Raw genomic sequence first — 19,033 nt, 5'->3', positions numbered from 1 at the left:
TTGAATGTTATATAAAGGAAAATGTCACTGTGTTTCTGCTTTGAAATAACTCTTATAAGCTCTTAGACAGTTTAGACCAACAAAAAAAAGTAGCCGTTGGTTGGGACATGAATTGCCAGTGTTCTCCTCAAATGTTTAGTTTTGGGGTCAGAAGGGAATTGCAGCATCTGATCAGACTTTCTGATCTGAAACTACGTAGATAGAAGCAGCCTTTATGTGGGGAAAACTGTATAACAACTCATTGGAGTTCATAAATGGACAGCAGCTGTTATCTTATGCTACTGGTTTGGTTTGATACAAGCACCCTTTCTTGCTCACTAAAAGGTGCTAAGGGAGGTGGGGGGGAGGGTTGTTCCTCAATAAAAAGTTAATTTTCTGCTCTGCAACAGTGAAGAGTTTGCTGCTGTGCTAATGCGCAGCTCCACGGAGAGAATGGAATGAAAGGGGGGAAAAAAATGAAGATGGGAGCACCCAGTAGGGAATAGTAAAAGCAGATGCATAATAAAGTAATTTGGATGCAAGTCAATTTGTAAACAAGCGTATCTATCTCAGATCTAGATGTTCTAAAACTATTCGTGCTTTTAAATGTAACCCCTCCCAATGCCAGAAGAATACGATTCTTATTTCCTTTAGTGCACCAGTAAGGAATGACTTTAATAAAAACAGCAGCTCCTAGCTGAACATTAGTCCTGGAACAACAGGAACAACAGTTACTTTGTGAATGGAATCATGCTTTTAGATCCATAGAATAGTTAGATTTTCATTAAAGAAAGCACAATTAATGTTTGAACCCAAGTTGAATTCACTTATCATTTATCAGTGTTCGCCCCGTAGGGCATCAAGACAGTGCCTCAGAAAACTGCGTGTAATCAGTGGCCTACTGTGTAATGATGAACTGTCATCGTGGTGGATGAAGCAGCTCAGCAGCATGTTGTTGTCCAGTTACATCATTCATTCATCATTCACATCGAGCCTCTATGGGCCAGACTCTGGGCTCCTTAACATTCAACAGATGCATTTTCTGATACTCAGATCAGACTGATGCAACTGTGATTCAGGCCTGGTAACACACTTCATTTATTAGCCCTGGGGAGATCTATTTCTTCCTAGTTGTGCGAAAAAGAAGATTTCTTACTTATTAGAAGACTGCACCTCTCCATCTTTAGAGGTGTGGTCAGTGGCTGAATTGGACCAAAAAATGTGCCAGTACCCTTATTCAGCAGATATGATCATCGCATGTGTCTTGGATATATTTATATTCATACTATATTATGTAGGGGTGACCACGAGTAGTCGACTGTTTGACAATTCGATCTAAGGAGCCTGATTCAACTGCCCTTAGTCACAGTGTCTGAAAATGTGGTGCTGAAACAAAGAATCGTAATCATTTGGGCTATATGGGATGCTGAATGTCTGATTTTACATAGAATTGCTTGTTTTCCCCCCAATAAATAATAATATAGAGCACATTTTGGTGTAAACATCAGTCTGTTAATAATACTGTCAATAACAATAAGAAGTAAGGGTACCTTTTGTGGACAAAAATCAGAAGTCCTCAGTCCTGGTGAGTACTGGCCCATTTCAGTCACCGGGTGTGGTTACTAGTTTGACTCTCAAACCTAAAACTATTATATGGTTATTTGAAACTTTTCTAAATATTGCCCTGCATGTTCATTTGTGCGGGTCAAGAAGTTTACTGTAATCTGAGTGTAACATGGATCAGTCTGATATATGAAGCAGAGTGGTGGAGGCAGATATAGTAGTGTTTTCAGTCGCTACAGTACAGTATGCATGAATTATGAAATGTGCACTTGGGACCAGCGGTAGTGCAGATCATGCATAAATGCAAGGGCAAGCTGGGCTGTGTGAGTTTTTGAGTGAGAGCTGAAGGACGGCCTCCGCTGAAGAACTGCTCCATTACAGGTGGAGGAGGCTGGGCCATGTGGACACACTTCAAGTCCTCCTATCTGTTAAAATGTATTATTACAAACTGAGGGGGAGGTCTGTACTTGTTATCAAATGCTAACTTGCAAGAGCTATTAATATTATATCCGAATTCTGAAAAAAAAAAAAATCTAGAGTAAATTACCTCTTTTTCTGCAATTCATCTGGGAATAGTCATCCGGTTCAAACTGGATTGTTGAAAGTAGATCACTCTTTAGAAGATGCTCTGCTCTACAAATCGCTGATTAAATCATTTCAACACATTTTTCCGACTAATTAATTTTCAGACTCTTCGACTCATCTTTTTAACAGACGTCGTCTTTTAATCAACATGTGGTAATACAGTTTATTAATCCCAACATCTCCATAATGTAATAAACGCATAAATATACATGTACATATAGGATGTCTGACAGCCCTGTTCAGAACTAATCCAGGCTAACATGTTATCAGGCTAAAATAAATTTGTTAATTCTGGATTAGTTATTATATTAGTTTCCAAAATCTTGATCTATTTCTTCAATTGCGTAGATGGTTTTAGTTTAGCAGTCAATCATTAGACCATATTTGCTGCTCTCTGTCTCAAAGACTTATCTTCATGCCATCATTATGTCCACTTTGTCGTATTGTACCTGTTTGGTCACTTACAACAAATGAGATTCTTGAACCAGTAATAAGACTCTATAACAAAGCCTATAAGCTACATGTTAGGTTTCCTGGATGGACTCACCACTGTACTGCACTATCTCTGTGTAATGTCTTGACATTTGAGAATTATAAATTAAGCCATGGGATAAAACTGTATTATCAAATTTTAAATGGTCACACTGCAGCTGCTTTGTCTACGTTGGTTCCAAAACCCAGTTCAAGGTCCGAGCGCATTACGAGATCTGCTACAAATGGACTTTTGCCTCTACCGGCTTTTAGAAACTGTTATGGACAGAGATCTTTTTTCTATGTGCTCACTAAAGTCTGGAATGACATTCCACAGCACATCAGAACTTTAACGTCAATAAGATCATTTAAATTAACATTTGCTCGCTATTTAATGAAGAGGTATACCTGTGACCAATGAGTCAGCTTTATGGCTTTGCCCTTTTGCTCATTCTCCTGGTCTGTGTGTTTGTTACTGTTCGGTCTAGAAGTTTTTGTTGTGTATGTGGTGTTTATGTTCTGCAGAGCAGGAACCTGCTGAAAATCAGTTTTACACTGAGTCAGGCCCGATTGTCTTTAATCTTTTCCTGTTTAATAAATAAAAAATGAAATGAAATTTAAAACTTTTTTGTGTTGAAATGACATTAATATGCCAAATTAAATGTCTTAACAGTCACCTTTTTATTGGAGTTTATCTCCCAAACTAAATGTGTTTATTATTTTGTATATTTTATCATGTATAGGCAATTCTCTGAAAATATGATCATATTGGTTTCTTAAACTGCTCATCTAAAATCATAATTATATCAACATTTTTCCATTATAATGAAATTTGTATCTAAAATTGATTTTATTCAGGGAGTTTACTCCAAAACCTCTTGGTCACAATCAATAATAATAATAATAATAATAATAATAATAAACCTGTATTTTAGCAGATTTGGGTTTACTCTGACAGCAGTTCCAGAAATATTTTAAACCAGCTTCAAAGAACTGAAAAATCCAGACTCATGTCAAATCATCAGCCTTCTAATCTGAATACCTGTTAGCTACATATAAAAAAAAATTACAAGCAGTACTTTGATAAATGTCCCAATTCAGTAGAAGTGCTGCATCAGATTTACAGATCACAATGTCAACGTGACAGTTTGAATGTGCTTTTTAAGTAAGATGTTTTACTTTTCACCTCAGTTACGGCAGTTTGAGAAGTCTGTTGATGCTTTTTATTAATAAGACTTGAGTCATACGTTTTGCTTACCTACAACCAGGACTGTAAGTGAGCTTCAGCTACTAGGAGGATAAGATGTCGACAGATGGATCCTTACTGTATGTGGGCCGTAGAGTTCTTATGCCAACGTGAGAGAGGACAGGATTTCTTTTTCACTTTGAAAAGGCAAAGTGCTCCTCCCTACCTCTCCCCTCCATCTTTGCTACATTTCTCTCACACTCCCCCATCCTCTCATCTCGTAGTCTCCTCTCAGCTCAGCTCAGCTCTCTCTCTCTCTCTCTCTCTCTCTCTCTCTGCTGCAGTGCTGTGTTTTTTGACGTAAAAAGATCAACCATAATTCCTGGATTGGGCCTCTTTGTGCACCAATTACACTCTGCTGTTTGTTGGGATGCCAAACATATGTTTATTCTAATGAGCAAACGTGCTGATTAACAGTTATTAACAGTTTTTTGTTTTTTTTTAACACTGATTTATTCACTTCATTCCAAATTTTAACAGTTTGCCTTTCATCCATATATTATTAGCATCTGCTTTCAAAGCCAAGCGACAAAACAAGACAAATTCCATGGCTGGTGTCTTTTGAAGAGACTCAGGGTGGAGGAGCGGGGTGTGTGTGTGTGTGTGTGGGGGGGGTCGGACTCAAAAGTATCAGTTGCGCTATAATTCAGAGAGAGAGAGAGAGAAGAGAAAGGAGAAACTTTGCCTGGGGTTCCTCCCATCAGCCCCACCACCAGCCTATTATAGGAGTTGAATAAAAACCTCTGGCCCGGCTCTGAGGATGTCATCATTAAACCAGACTGTGAGGGATCCCATACATTTCATACCAGCAATTTGATCTCCCTATCTCATCTAATCTGCTTCTGTGATCTATTATGAACGAGAGTGCGATGCAGAGGAGAAAGAAGAGGCCGTATTAACAAGTTTCTGGTTAGATGCAGTTGTTTTTCACCGGTTTGCCCCTTAACCTGTACAACCCCATCCATTCGTCCTCTGCAGGTCATCAACTGCGTTTAAATTAGGAGAGATAAAGACAAAATAGGCAGGAGAAAAAAAAAGGTTATCATGCAGCCCCCAGGTGTATGATGAATCTGATGTGATGGAGGCACATGGCGGCAAGAGGGAAGTAAAATGATAAGGATAGAAGCTTGTATGTACAGAATCTCTGCAAACACTTTGTGTGTGTGTGTGTGTGTGTGGCTCAGCACTGCCAGATGGACACTTGATCGCTTGTCATACAATTCTTGATTAACTCATGAGGGGAACCCATCATAGTCAAGGAGAGAATTTGTCTCTTACATTTTCACCCTTTTCCTCTTGATGGGAATCGAAAGAACTGCAGCGCTTCATGTAGTTTTGAAAGAGAGGTATTTATTTCAGAGCAACGTGCCTAAAATAGAAGCTTTCATCTGCGTCCTATAGCCCTCCATAACAGTCTCTTACATATGAGTCATTGTCTGCGCTGCTCTACCTGAGGGTTTCATAAAGGTGATTTCTCCTTTGGGATGATACCAGCATACATCTATTTCCTCTTCCTGCATCGCAGCTGATGTGAAACTAGAGCTGTGGTTTATGTCTTCCTCCAGCAGTTCTGGGACCAGATACTCACAGAATTTTTTTTTGGCATGGTTGGCAGGTACCTGAGGCAGTTTATATTCATACAACTTCTATTCAAAGACAGAAATAAATCTTCTTTTAAACGTCTTTTTGAAAACGGAGAACACAGTAGAACTGATTCTCTTTAACAAATGGCAAAAAGCTCCTGTAATTTCTCTCTGGAGGAATCTTTGGTCTCATTTTCGCTTTTGTTGGTTTTGGAAACATTTAGGCTGCAATTTTTACCTTTTTTGAACATCATCGATGAGCAGCTCATCAAATATGTTTCAGCATGGCCTTCCTACCACTGGATTGTTATTATTGGCTGCGCAGTTCATTTAGTTCAAAGCTGAGAAGGAAAATTGCAGTGTTGCAAAAGCTAAATATATGTTGAAAATCACAAGCAATGGGAACAATGTGTAAATGATGAAGAGTGAAAACAGCATTATTACCTCTTTTTTTTTTTTTTTTTTTAAAGTGAACTATCGTATTTGTGTGTATCACTGACAGAACAAAGCACTTTACAGTAGCCGACTTATTGTGAGCAGGTCTTAGTGACGTCCTGAGAGTTACTTTGAACGTCTGTCTCTCAGTGCTGACATTTTAAATGAATTACTCTTACATCAGAAATGTACAGCAGGACAGGTAGGAGGTTAGGAGCTTAACCGTTGGATGTTTTGTGAATACAACAGCCGAACGGACATAACGATTAGTTGGTGTTTTATTTTAGTGATGGCGATTGTTTTTGGGGAAACTGCCACCCTGCCTGGTTGGTAATCCAGCCTTTGTTTTGGGTCTAGAAGAAAGAGGCCTTGAAGTTTGTACATCAGTGTCTTAACTCCCACTGGGGTTTCTGTTTCAGATACCACAAACATGCACGCACCCACCCACGCCCACACATACAAACTACAGCATGTTTGGTGTTTGGTTGTGGTTGGCGAATACAGTCCACTAGACAGAAGTTGCAGTACATGACAGTTGGAGGCTCCTACAGCCTCTGGAGACTCTGAACCAACTTCCTGCCCTGAACTGTGATCCAAATCAAACATCCCTGCACTCCACATACAGCACAAGGTGTGCGTGTGCTTCCTGCATGGGCTCACATATGGCATTTCCCTCTTCATTCAACTCTCACTGTCTGTCTGTCTGTGTGTGTGTGTGTGCGCATGTGCGCGCGCGTGTGTGAGTGTGAAAGCGACACTCTGACTGTACGAGAGATTCCCACCGTGTTTTCATTTAACATGACACCAAAGACTCAACACCACATTAAAGCATTGCGTTGCAGCGGGGAGCGTCCTGTGTGGGTCCCTGGAAGAAAACTTTCTAGTGTTACTGTGTTTCTTGGCTCTTATTGGGCAAAGATTAGAGATATTGACACTGATACTATAAAGGATACCAAGCATAGTGAATGTCACAATTCAGGGCCCAAACTGAAAGGGACGCTTGTGAAGGAGGCAAGGCAGCAGCAAAACATTTTTTAACTATTCCAGGTAGTAGAATGTGTACAGTACACTTTGTGTGATGCCCATGTAGTGACATTAATGCATAATGAAAGCTGGCTTTTTAAGAAAATGTGCTGAAATGCAAAAATCGGCCCCTTAGAGCACAGGCTTTAAATTATTAAATTAAGCATTACATTTTTAAATTATTCATTTCAATGTCATTTTTTTTGCTAAAAATTCTTCACATCTCCCTCTACATAATGACATTAAAGCTGCCACTTGACCTTATGGATCTGATTAAGAAAGTCACAGTTGGATTTTTTTCCTCTCTGACTTAGACGATTCTAGGAAACAACAACAACAAGGGCACAGACAGCTGCCTTGCAATGGAAGTCAAATTGAAAAGGTTTATAGGATTTTATTTATAGTCTTCATCACTTATCACTTCTATAAATAAACACCGCCACAGAATTGATCAATGAATTCTCATTCGATTTTTCTCTTTATTATTTCATTACATCTAAGAAATCGTTTTGCTCACATTAAAGCATTCCTGTGTGAACTACCTTAAAATGTTATATTTATTACTAAGTACTTAGCATACATAGCTAGCAATGTTTGAACGATGCTGTGCATGTTGCTGTAATGTTAATGTTAACGTTCAACCTACCTCTAAGTGTTTCCAAGTGTTCAGATTTGAAATAGATTTTAGCGCCGTTGACAATACTTGCACACAACATACACATTATTATTTCCCACTTCTTTAAATCGAAGTTGTGGCGATATTGCCAACTAGTAAACCCATTTTTCCCAACTGAAACAGGTCTGAGAGTTTTGATTTGAACCTTTTTCTTGTCAAGAAACTACACAGGCAATTGGATGATAGTGACATCTAGTAGCCAAACGAATGAACTGCCTGTCAAATTAAAACATAGTTAGGCTATCATAAAAAAAGTTGCATTGTTTGCATGATAAAATGTAATCAAGTAATCTTCAACAATGTAACTGTAATCTGATTTTTTTTTTTTATTGTAATCTGGGTTGATTATAGTTACTTGATTTTTGTAATCTGATTACGTAATCCAGATTACATGTAATCCGTTACTACCCAACCCTGGTCATGCCATAATGTGAGCCGCCTCATACGCTGACCATTCAAATGGGAAACCCAAATTGAGGAACAGCTAAGTTCATGAACAGCAGGGTAAGTGAAATGTGAAGATAATCTAATAATTATAAATCAAACCTCTTATCCATAAATCTTGTGGAATAAACACAAGACATTAGCCTGACCACTTTGAAATGATAACATTCTCCTGCTTATATTTTGGCGATTAACAAAATGCTGAAATATATTTTACGTTCAGATATATGCATTATGAACAAAGGACCGTCATTATTTCCAAGCAATGCTGTGCTGAGTTAGCTAGCTAGCTAACATTAGCGTGTTCTTGCCTTGGAGCAAACGTAGCTAGCTAGGTGTTTTTGATAATCTTGTCGACATTTAGTTATGAATGGGGCCTCCCACACTGCTTGATTCCCGCCCGGCGTTTTTCCCCTTGGGTTTTATGTTTCGGGAAGGGAAAAAATTCCACCACCCCGCCCAAACTTTTAGGATACCGGGTATTGGATTTGCACAATCCATACCCACAATGCTTCGGCATGTTTCCCTTGCTCGAAAGCTTGACAGACCTCTCGCGCCTAGTTACGGTTGCTAAGCCACGATTGGCCTGTGGCGGTTTTCAGGCGTGGCTTAGATAAGGAACATGTTCCTATGTTCTATTTTCATCACATTCTAGAACTTGTTATGCGGAGTGACATGTCACAGTGTGACACATTCTAAACCTTATGATGGCATTCTATGGTTCTGTTTAGAATACAACCCTGGGTGCTTACAGCCAGTTATCAGTCTGATCTCCTTAAGGACGCATCTCTTTTTGTGACAGAGTTCAAAAGACCAAAACTTCCGTACTACAACGATATAGCAATACTACTCTACACTGCAATACTGCACTATCGCAACAAATACTCTTGTTCAGCGATCATGGCAACAATGCCGGCGACAGTCGTCTGCCCAACTCCCAGCGTACAGCTCGAGGACCTGAAAAAAGACCAGCCGGAAACTCAAGAACAAATCAACCAGCTGGAAACTCAAGAACAAATCAACCAGCTGGAAACTCAAGAACAAATCAACCAGCTGGAAACTCAAGAACAAATCAACCAGCTGGAAACTCAAGAACAAATCAACCAGCTGGAAACTCAAGAACAAATCAACCAGCTGGAAACTCAAGAACAAATCAACCAGCTGGAAACTCAAGAACAAATCAACCAGCTGGAAACTCAAGAACAAATCAACCAGCTGGAAACTCAAGAACAAATCAACCAGGCGGAAACTCAAGAACAAATCAACCAGCCGGAGACTCAAGAACAAATCAACCAGCTGGAAACTCAAGAACGAATCAACCAGCTGGTCTCCGAAAATGCTGGCCTGGAAGAAGAGAGAACGAAAATCCTGACGGCTCTACGTTCAGAGAGAACCATTAGGAAAAATGTCCAAAAGGAGAGTAAAATCCAGGAGAAGGAGAAAAATGAAGAGATTCACTCTCTCACAGAAAGTCTGAAGGCACAGAAGAACATCTCCCTGTCAAGCAAACTCTACTGGATTGGTGAGTACAACCAGGTCGTCAGGCTCTTGAAACAGGAGAAAGAAAGTAACAGAGAGACCAAGGTGAAGAACAAGAATTTAATGGACAACAACGCAAAGCTCCAATCTCTGGCAGAGGACAATGATCGGAAGTTGAGTCATGTCGTCCAGGAAAAGGATGATCTGATCATCAAAATAACGAAGGAAAAGACGGCTCTAGAAGAAAAGTATTTGGAGAGCGAAGCCAAGCTCATGGAGAAGGAAAGGCAGATCATCCAGAGGGAGGCAGAGTTTGAAACAAAACTCGCCACTCTGGAAGACCAAATGACGCGTGAGCTCGCTGCAAAAGAGAGCTTTGAGAAACGGCATGAGCTGGAAAGAGAGAGGAGAGAGATGGAGTGGAAAAACAAAGAGAGCCAAATGGAGAACAAAATCAAGCTCTTACAAGACAACATCTCTACTCTTCAGGTACAAACCCACTGCCTCCAGGAGTTTGAAAAAATGAGCCGAAGGATAGAGGAGGATAGGATTGCCACAGCGAGCCAAATGGAGAACAAAATCGAGCTCCTAAAAGCACAAAACTCAGAACTTCAGGTCAGTCTCCTTAGCCTGCAGGAGCTGGCTCTAAAAACTGACAAGGAGAAGGCCAGAATGAAAAAGGAGGAAGAGAAGCACCAAGAAGGCGCGGAAAAGAGGCTGAAAAAGGAGAGGAAAGAGGAGGAGCGAGGAGAATAAAACAGAAGGAGGGAAATAGGAAGCAAGGGAAAGAACTGAAAGAGCAGAAGAAGGAAAAAGAGAGATGGAGAAAAAGTCAAGAAAGAGAGGAAGGAACAGGCGAAGAGAGAGAAGGAGGGATTGAAAAGACAGAAGAAAGAAAAGGAGGCGAGAGTGACGGAAGAGGAGCAGAATTAGAAGAGAGAGGATTAACATCATCAACCTCTCTCTCCTCCACTTCACCTCAAGCCCCCCCCCCCCCAAAACCAGGTGATCTGGTTACCTGCCACATTTCACATCACAGACTTGCAGGTTAAAGTGTTGGTATACTCCAGGTGATCTGGTTACCTGCCACATTTCACAGACTTGCAGGTTAAAGTGTTGGTATACTCCAGGTGATCTGGTTACCTGCCACATTTCACAGACTTGCAGGTTAAAGTGTTGGTATACTCCAGGTGATCTGGTTACCTGCCAAATTTCACAGACTTGCAGGTTAAAATTTAAAAATAGTGTTGGTGTACTCCGGGTGATCCGGTGTTACTGCCACATTTCAGTTGTTAAAATAAATGTTTTTTTTTAAATGATCTCTTATCTGTGCATTTGTCTTTTTAAATGGGTTCAATAAAAACACACATCTACCGTGAAAACCTGACTGCAAATGTTTCACATATTGACCTTTTTTTTGATTGAACTGAAGATGATCTTTCATTTTCACCTTCACACAATATGATGTGATTCTGGAGTCGAAAGGCACGTTCACACCTTTTTTTTTTAACAGTCACTGGTTCACACCTTTTAATTCTGTAGACTCGGTGTGATTCGGGGTTGTAGTTGTAACATTGTTGCATTTTTCACATGTTCATTTAGCGCTCACACTGCACTTTGTCAGGTGCACCAAACATTGTAATCAAATGGTCGCTGGTCTGTTAGACAGAATGTCCGAGTGAAACTCGCTGACACTTCCTGGTCTGAGAAATAATGGAGCAACATCAAATTTATAATGTATTGGTTTTTAATATTTTAGAAGAAGGCGAACAATAAGCAGCTGACAAGACGAATAAGTAGAAGGTTATGGATTTAAAAGTTATCTCTTAAATCATATATAAGTTGAAATTGCAAGCTAGTAAATGCATTGCTTTTTGATTCAGTTCCTATATTAAGGTCAGCTTGCCTTCTCACCTAAAGTGAACCGAACTCTAGTGCACTTGGGAGCGAACTGAGACCCCTGTTTCCATGCGGATCAGAGTTTGGTTGTTTGGTCCCCACCAGAGTTTGAACGAGCTGTCAACATCCACCCCACCCCCCCAAAACAAACCGGACTAGTCCACGAAACGCTCCAGTGTTCAGTTAAAACAGACCAAACTGCTCAGGTGTGAAAGCATCCTAAATATCTTAATATGAATATTGTTAGCAAATATAAATCAGCCTATTTATGAAAAAAAAAAACATTGATGATAGGTTTACTGGCCTATAGGTAAGGTAGTCACTAAGATAGCCATCCACAGACACAGTTAATCCCAAAGGATTCACTGTGCCACATGTTTAACATTATAACATAATTTGTAAAATTATGCCAACAATTATTATTTTAATAGCTTAGTATTCTATGCACTAAAAAGCTATGTAAAGGCTTTGGGCCGCTCTACACGTTATAGTATGCCCAGTTTTATATGCAACTTAATTGTATACGATATATGTAGTATATTGCTCTCGCTCTCTTACAGTTAAGGGTTCCTTGGCTTAGAAAAATGTTGAAGACCCCTGGCTTAAAGCATAACTCTCGCCAAAATGCAACCTAGGGTCTTTTTGTAAATATACCCGAGTCAAACTTTAATTTAAAAGCATAATTAGGACGGAAACGCCACTTTTAAGATTTACAGTATTTTCGTTTTTCGGTCAAATGGCCTTTCGAATTGGGAGGAAATGGGAGGGCTAGGGGCATGATAGCATCAAAATCACAATTTTTAAAACACTAAGAAGGCTCGACACAACATGAAACTTTGCTCGAAGTATCACCACAGGCTCTACACATGAGCATTGAGAACATTGGTTGTGTACACAGAGTTTACTAAAAAAAGGTTTTGAACAGCCACAGTAGTTTTTTTTCTGGTCGCTGTCCATCTCGCAAGTAAAAGGTCGAGAGGTCGAAGTCGAGGGAGTAAAGATGGAAAGCTCCCTAAGCTTAGTTCCATATAAATGCACGGATAATTTATTGTTTTGTCATTAGTGAAAAACAATATTGGCCTTGTAGTTGAAAAAGGAGCCTCATATAAGAATGGCATTTCCTCCTATGGAGTCCGTTCATTCTCATTCGGAGATCGACTATTTTTGACTGAGAAAATGTATGTATGTATGTGTGTATATATGTATATATGTATATATTATATATATATATATATATATATATATATATATATATATATATATATATATATTATAATAATAATAATATAAACAAATAAAATAAATAAAAACATTACAGGACATCCAGAACAAAACTAAACCATAAAATAAGTAAATTATACATTTTGATATCACAGTTCACAGCCATACATTGTGTAGTTTAATTTGCTATTTCAGTCATCCGATGTTGTCTGATCAATTTGGTTACAGTAGTGCAAAAAGGGAGTCCAAAAAAGTCTTTTAGTTTCCCTTTAACAACATAAGTCAGTTTTTCCAAGGCAAGGTTGCAGGTCATTTCTTTAAACCACTGACTAGGGGTGGGTAAAGCAATAGCACGCTTGGCCTGAAGCAAACTAAAAGCTAATTATGCTTTTAAACTAAAGTTTGACTCGGGTATATTCACAAAAAGACCCTAGGTTGCATTTTGGTGAGCGTTACGCTTTAAGGAACTGCTAACTGCATTAGCTAGTTAGCTCTGTTAGATGTTTGAAACTACATCCCAAGTTATTTTGGTTCTAACATGCCCACTTGTAACATATAATGTATTCATACTGATTACACCCAAGTGCATCACGGGTGCAGGCAAACCATGAAATTACCAAAAGTGCATGCCATTGACATTGAGCAGGGCACACTTGACTGCAATACGCACTAGGTTCATGAAAATAGATTGATTACAGCGTGGAACTGATTTTAGTAGTTTTAGCCATCATTCCCTTCACTAAGTCAATTATAGATATATACTGTAGAAACTTTTTGACCTGTGCTTTAGATTGTCATCACATAACATGAATCTATGTCAAACTTCTTCAGCCTTCACACATTAACCAACAAGTGTTTTTTTTCTGAACATACATGTTCGTATGCTAACACTGAGTGACTCTGTATGTGCGACCTTGTGTGTGTGTGTGTTTGTGTGTGTGTGTGAGAGAGAGGGAACAGCGAGCTCTTCCATGTCCTCCTAAGTGCTCCTGAATGTCACTTCCTATCTGCAGCCTGTCCCCGAGGCACAAATGGACACTCCATCCACTTGTCAGGTGATTAATCTCCGCTCCCCTCTCTCCTCATCTCCTCTCCATCTCGTATTCACTCTGTACACACAGCTTCGTCAGCCATTCAGAGGACTGTCACACGCACATACACACACTTATCCCTACCACACTCCCTCTCCCAGTCTCCGCCCAGTAAAGATCAATGAGGAAGACGGATGTATTATTGAGCACATTAATTTAGAGGTGGAGGAGGTGCTTTTTTTGTATTCATGCTCTGGCAGGATTATCAGGATTCCTCTGAAAGATGACAAAGTTACATGACGAGCAAAGGGAAAAGACTGGATTATGCATTGGAGGGTGCCCAGATTAAGCCCCTCTGAGGGTTTTTTGCATCTCTCCATCACATCTTTTATTGATTTTGTGTATATTAATCTGTAGTATTTGTATATGTGTACAGGGGTAGGGAAACTGTTAACAGAAAGAGAACTGGACCGGTGAAGCTCAGCTGATTCCTTGTGGGAGCTTGTGGGTGAAACAGAAACAGCTCTGGTGGCTCAGAGATGTTCTGGAGCGCTGTGTTAGGGTGCCAATGGGCTTCTAGAGGCAGAACATGTCAAGGCTGATGCTTTAGTGCGACCGCTGGGCTCTCACGCTGCTGAATGCTGATTAGTGATGGGAGGGCTGAGGCAAGCTCACAGAGGATAGCATACCTGTACATATTAACAATGTACACTAAAGCACGCGAGCGCACAGCAAGATCCGCCGAGCAATAAGATAAACTCGTCACGTCCGCTTAGCGGTGGATCCGCAGTGCTCTCGCTTCACCTCTTGTCTTCCGTAGGCGAGACATTAGACTGTAAAGCGGTGGAGTTATTTCTGTCAAGGGCCATGGCTGAGCATTAAATGTGTCCTCACCCTGGCACTTCTGAAGAGCAGAAACCCTCCATTTTCCACAGCCCCGCGCAGGAACATTTAGCCATTCAGTCCAGGCTTGAAAGGGCAAAGTGCGTTTAATGAGACATGCCTTTCCATCTCCATCTTGTAGCTCCCAATTGAGGAGACAATGAAATTTCATTGGCCCGTACTGTGTAATCCCTAACTTCCTTAATGTAATTGGAAATCAAACAGTCCCCTTCAGACTGTCTCTTTATTACTCAAGGCAGCTGGATGGAGTTTTTTTGTACCAGTGCAGTTATTGGTCTCCAACAGGCTCAGGATGTGGACCATTTATTGAGGGAAACCAATAACATTTCTTTATGATGGAGCCAGGTAGTCTTACATTTGTATCAGTGCTTGTAGCCCTGAGTTTTATCAGCATTGTAACACGTGTATGCTCCAGTCCGGTTACTATTACTGTTGGATTTATTGGTGATCGTGGGTCAAATCCATCAGGTATTTCCTGCATTGATTATGGATGTGATCTAAAAGTTGCGTTTTTGTGCCTCAGCATACCTCAAGTCACAATATCCTGAGATGATTACCCTCCAAATCAAGTTTTCAGACTACAGGAAAGACAAAGACCAAGAGATTAAGACACGTCTGTCTGTCTCATTCTGTCTTCACAATTTTCCAATCTTTAAACCCCCGTCTCTCCTCTCCGGCTCCAGCTGTTGCAGAGGCTCAACCGGGTATTAACACACAATTACAATCTATTTAGGAAGCATCACTGAGAGGACCAGTGCTGTTAGCATCTCATTTACTACTAAATTAACTTGTTCTCAGAGCCAGCAGAGTCATGGAAAAAGCCTCCCGAAATATTTCTGTATTGTCTGTAAGTAAAAGTTGGTAATGAATGATTATGAGTTTGTTTCATCAGAGCACTCGCAGACACAGCGGTTTGATAGCCTTTGTTTGTCTCGGGTTGTTTTTAAATGGCACAGAAAATGGCATGTGTATAAATCTATTAGTGCTTGCAGATAATGGAGTGGCTGGATTTACAGCTTACATATGGAGATATTTAGATTTACAACCATTTTCAGTAATGCAATTTTCATTTTTCCTCCCAAACAGTCATGCATTTTAATGCTAATCATGATTGTCAGACTATACTGTATAAAGCTGACTACAGCACCATAACCTTTCTTTTATTGTTTAGTGAACCGTATATACCTGGACATGGCTGCCCTCCCCCTCTCAAGCTCCGCTCCCCTGTGCAAGACATGATGCACCGTATGTGTCGTAGTGAATTGAGAACAGCAGGGTGGGAGGTAGGCTGCACACTGGGAGCCCATGAGGCACGCCAAGATCAAGCAACAGAGCGAAAGGAGACATTCCTCTGCATACATGAATATCATTCCAGCGAGAGAGAAAGAAGAACAAAGACCACCGAAGTTAATGACTTTTCTGTATCTTCAAGTGTGCTGCTGTGTCTCCTCTGCCCTCTTGTAGTTGCTGCAAGGTAAAAACAACAAGTAGCTGTGGCAGTAGTAGCAGAGATAAGAGCTCTTATTGAGGACATGTTTTTCTTTGCTTGTTATGTTCCTGTCATGGTATATTAAAGCAGCTATATTTTTTTATTACACAGCCTTGTTGAATAGGCCCTACTTGACTCTGATTTGTCTGTCACAGCATTCTACAGTCTGTTGTTTTACAGTTACGGTTTACAGTTATCAGTGCCATAGAGCCCGCTCTACATTATCCCTTACATATTAATAATGGATCAAATAACTACTTTATGTGAGGGGGGTCGCTCTGATCAACCCTGATAATTACCAAATCTGCAGTTCTTCTCTGCACTAGGGAGTCTTAATAGCGTCTTCCAGAATCAGAATACTTTATTGATCCCCTCAGGGAAATTGTTTAATTGCAGTTGTTCACAGTCAAATTCAAGGTAAAAAAAGAGTAAGAAAAGAGCGAACATACAGTTGCTAAGGTAAGAAATAAAAATGTTAAGTAGAAATGAGATTAGGTTAAAAAGTAAGTAAGATTGTTTCTAAAACAATGGATTGTACAAATTTTATTGTAGTGCAGGTTTGTTTTCATACATAAACAGTGCCTAGGTCATTGTTTACGGCATGCAATTTTACTTTTTTGGTTCATTCTCAGCACTCTCACAGCATAATTTTGGCCTCAGAAGACACCTGTTTTCAGTCAAAAAAGCACTAAAAACCCACTGTGGGCTGCCTGCTCAGCCAGTCCTGTCTCCTAAAAATTACATTCCCATACAACTAAACTGCATTCTCAATTACGTTTTGAGGGAAACGTATTTTGTCGCAGATTATGTTTGTTTTTGAAGTATCACAAATATGTTTCTAAAATTCCACGTATCTGGATCGACTCTGGGGACCATGAATATGTGTACTGCTGTCTTCTGGCCAATATTAAAGTTGATTAATTACTTGGTAACGCAGCCGCCATCTCAAAGGAAACTATTGTGACCAGACGCTGTGTTGCTAGACGACTGAGACATGATTACTGTGCTGAATAATGACATTTAAATTATAAATTTGATCAAATTAAACTTCTAATTTTTCTCAAACTGATTTGCAATAAAAACACTTTCCTGAAGGAGTTTGTTCTTATTCTGCACATGCCCTTCCTTTGCTTAAAGCTTTAGTGCGTAACTATTTTTCCGTTACATTCAAGCCATTGCCAAGTGAGTTGCTACAAAGCTAATTAAGACTATCAGCTCCACACAACTCTCTCTGTATTTGGTATGTAGGCTATGTTCAGAAGATTGTGGCATCTGGTGACTTTTGCACGCGGATACGCGAGTGAAGATAATGACCTCTTCTGAAGAGTCCATGTTTTTAATCCTCCTTGTCCTCCTTGGCTACTAGCAACTGTGTGGAGTAGGGGTGGGGGGCTGTGCGCGATCACAGAAGGCTTGTATCTTGTGGACGTGCCGACAGTTACTATCATTACTTAGAATTCCTCATGGGGGCGACAGAAACTACACACTATAGCTTTAATTGCCATGGTCAAGATGCCCTTGTGCTCGGTACTTTGCTCCCAGCAGTTCCCAAGGAGCTGATCTGTAACCCACATGTGAACGTGTCTAAACTAAAGGCACTGTTTATGTATGAAAACAAACCTGGACAAATAAAGGGCAAAATGACATTCATCATCATTTCCACCAACACTTCAATATTTCCCTGCTTCCCTCTCTGCCTTTCTGCCAAACACCCAGAACAAGCTAATTAAAGCTTCATTCAGGCATGAAAATCACTCTGCTTTCATCCTTCCTCCAGTCACATCAGTGACATGCATAATGACATGTGTTTTACGGCTGTAATTCCCTCGTGCATGTTAGACATTTCTCTCCGATCGCCCCCGCCTGCATGCTAATCACCAATGTGGCGTAATTTTCAGACTGTGTCAGCGGGTTGCACCCGCCAAGACAGACACGTTTTAAAATGTGTTGAGGTGGATGTGTGGCAGCTTTATCGAAGATGGAGAGTCAGTTTGAGAGGTTATGCAGATCAAACAGCACCACAAAGACACACAGGTTGCGGGGGAACACACTCAAACATGCACAAACTCCCTCAGGGCTAACGCGCTGTAGGACTTTCAACTTAGCTGCCACTCGTCCAGGAATGCACACTTTCCCAGGAGTCTCTCTGTAAGAGCAGAGCAGGAGGACATTGATCAGAGTGAAATGCCGGTCAAAACACTGAAGGGGACATTTGTACAAACACGTTCCTCACAACTGGAGAAGAAAACATGTAGGCTGCTTGTACGAATTCTATACTTTTGTTAAGGTGGTGTAGGAGGGACCTGCCTGGGTGTTCTTGCTTCATGTGTTCTCTCACGCTCTGCTTACAGATGTATTTATCGAGACTTGTTACACAAGCTGTTTTTTTTTAGTGTAATTGTTTCTATGTTGGAGAGGTTTGGACTTAAGGCTGATATTTTGCACCATTTTTCGTTTTTTTGTTAAGTTTGATAGCCAATGAATTTCGTTCCACTTTATTGGGCCCACTTGTTGTGTTTCACAAAAATTACAGTTTTATATTTTTGTTTGAGGCCTGAATGTGGCAAAAGGTCAGTTCAAGATACTTCAGGATGTTATATACATATTATTGCTCATCAGAAAAAGTTGTGAGTGGGGGCACCCTGGTAGCTCACTTGGTTGGTTCATCCTCTCTTTCTCTACCCCCTTAACCTTTCATCATCTGTCCTTCAAATAAAGGCCAAAAAGCCTACCCCCCCACCCCAAAAAAAGAAGTTGTGAGTGAATCTGTCCTTTGTGTGTGTGTGTGATAGTGCTTCCTGTCTCTGTTTTGCTCCTCTTGCTTGCACCATGTGTCTGTGATTAAGCAAAGATGTAATGAATAGGGACAGTGCCCTGTTGTTTGGCCATGGAGCGCTGTTTTCCAGCTGAGAGAGCCATTAACCTGTTAGGAGGATTGACTGTGAGATTGCACAATCTGACCTGACCGAAGCACAGACGCTTGGCTTTCAAATGAAGCGATGAATC

The 19,033-nt window shown here is 40.4% G+C and overlaps 1 protein-coding gene and 1 long non-coding RNA gene across 3 annotated transcripts in view; both read left to right on the top strand.

Annotated features, from left to right (window-relative positions):
- Positions 1-19,033, top strand: part of LOC120543912 (transmembrane protein 211) — a 105,918-nt gene that overhangs the window by 11,413 nt on the left and 75,472 nt on the right. The gene's annotated exons all lie outside the window — the stretch shown is intronic.
- On the top strand, positions 13,599-17,121 carry LOC120543914. Its single transcript, XR_005636413.1, has 2 exons — positions 13,599-13,659; positions 15,710-17,121. It is a non-coding gene; the product is annotated as an uncharacterized LOC120543914 (long non-coding RNA).

This window comes from Perca fluviatilis, chromosome 16, assembly GCF_010015445.1.
Source record: "Perca fluviatilis chromosome 16, GENO_Pfluv_1.0, whole genome shotgun sequence".
NCBI lineage: Eukaryota > Metazoa > Chordata > Actinopteri > Perciformes > Percidae > Perca > Perca fluviatilis.
The sequence above is the reverse complement of the archived record's forward strand: the minus strand, read 5'-3'. Positions and strand labels throughout refer to the sequence as shown.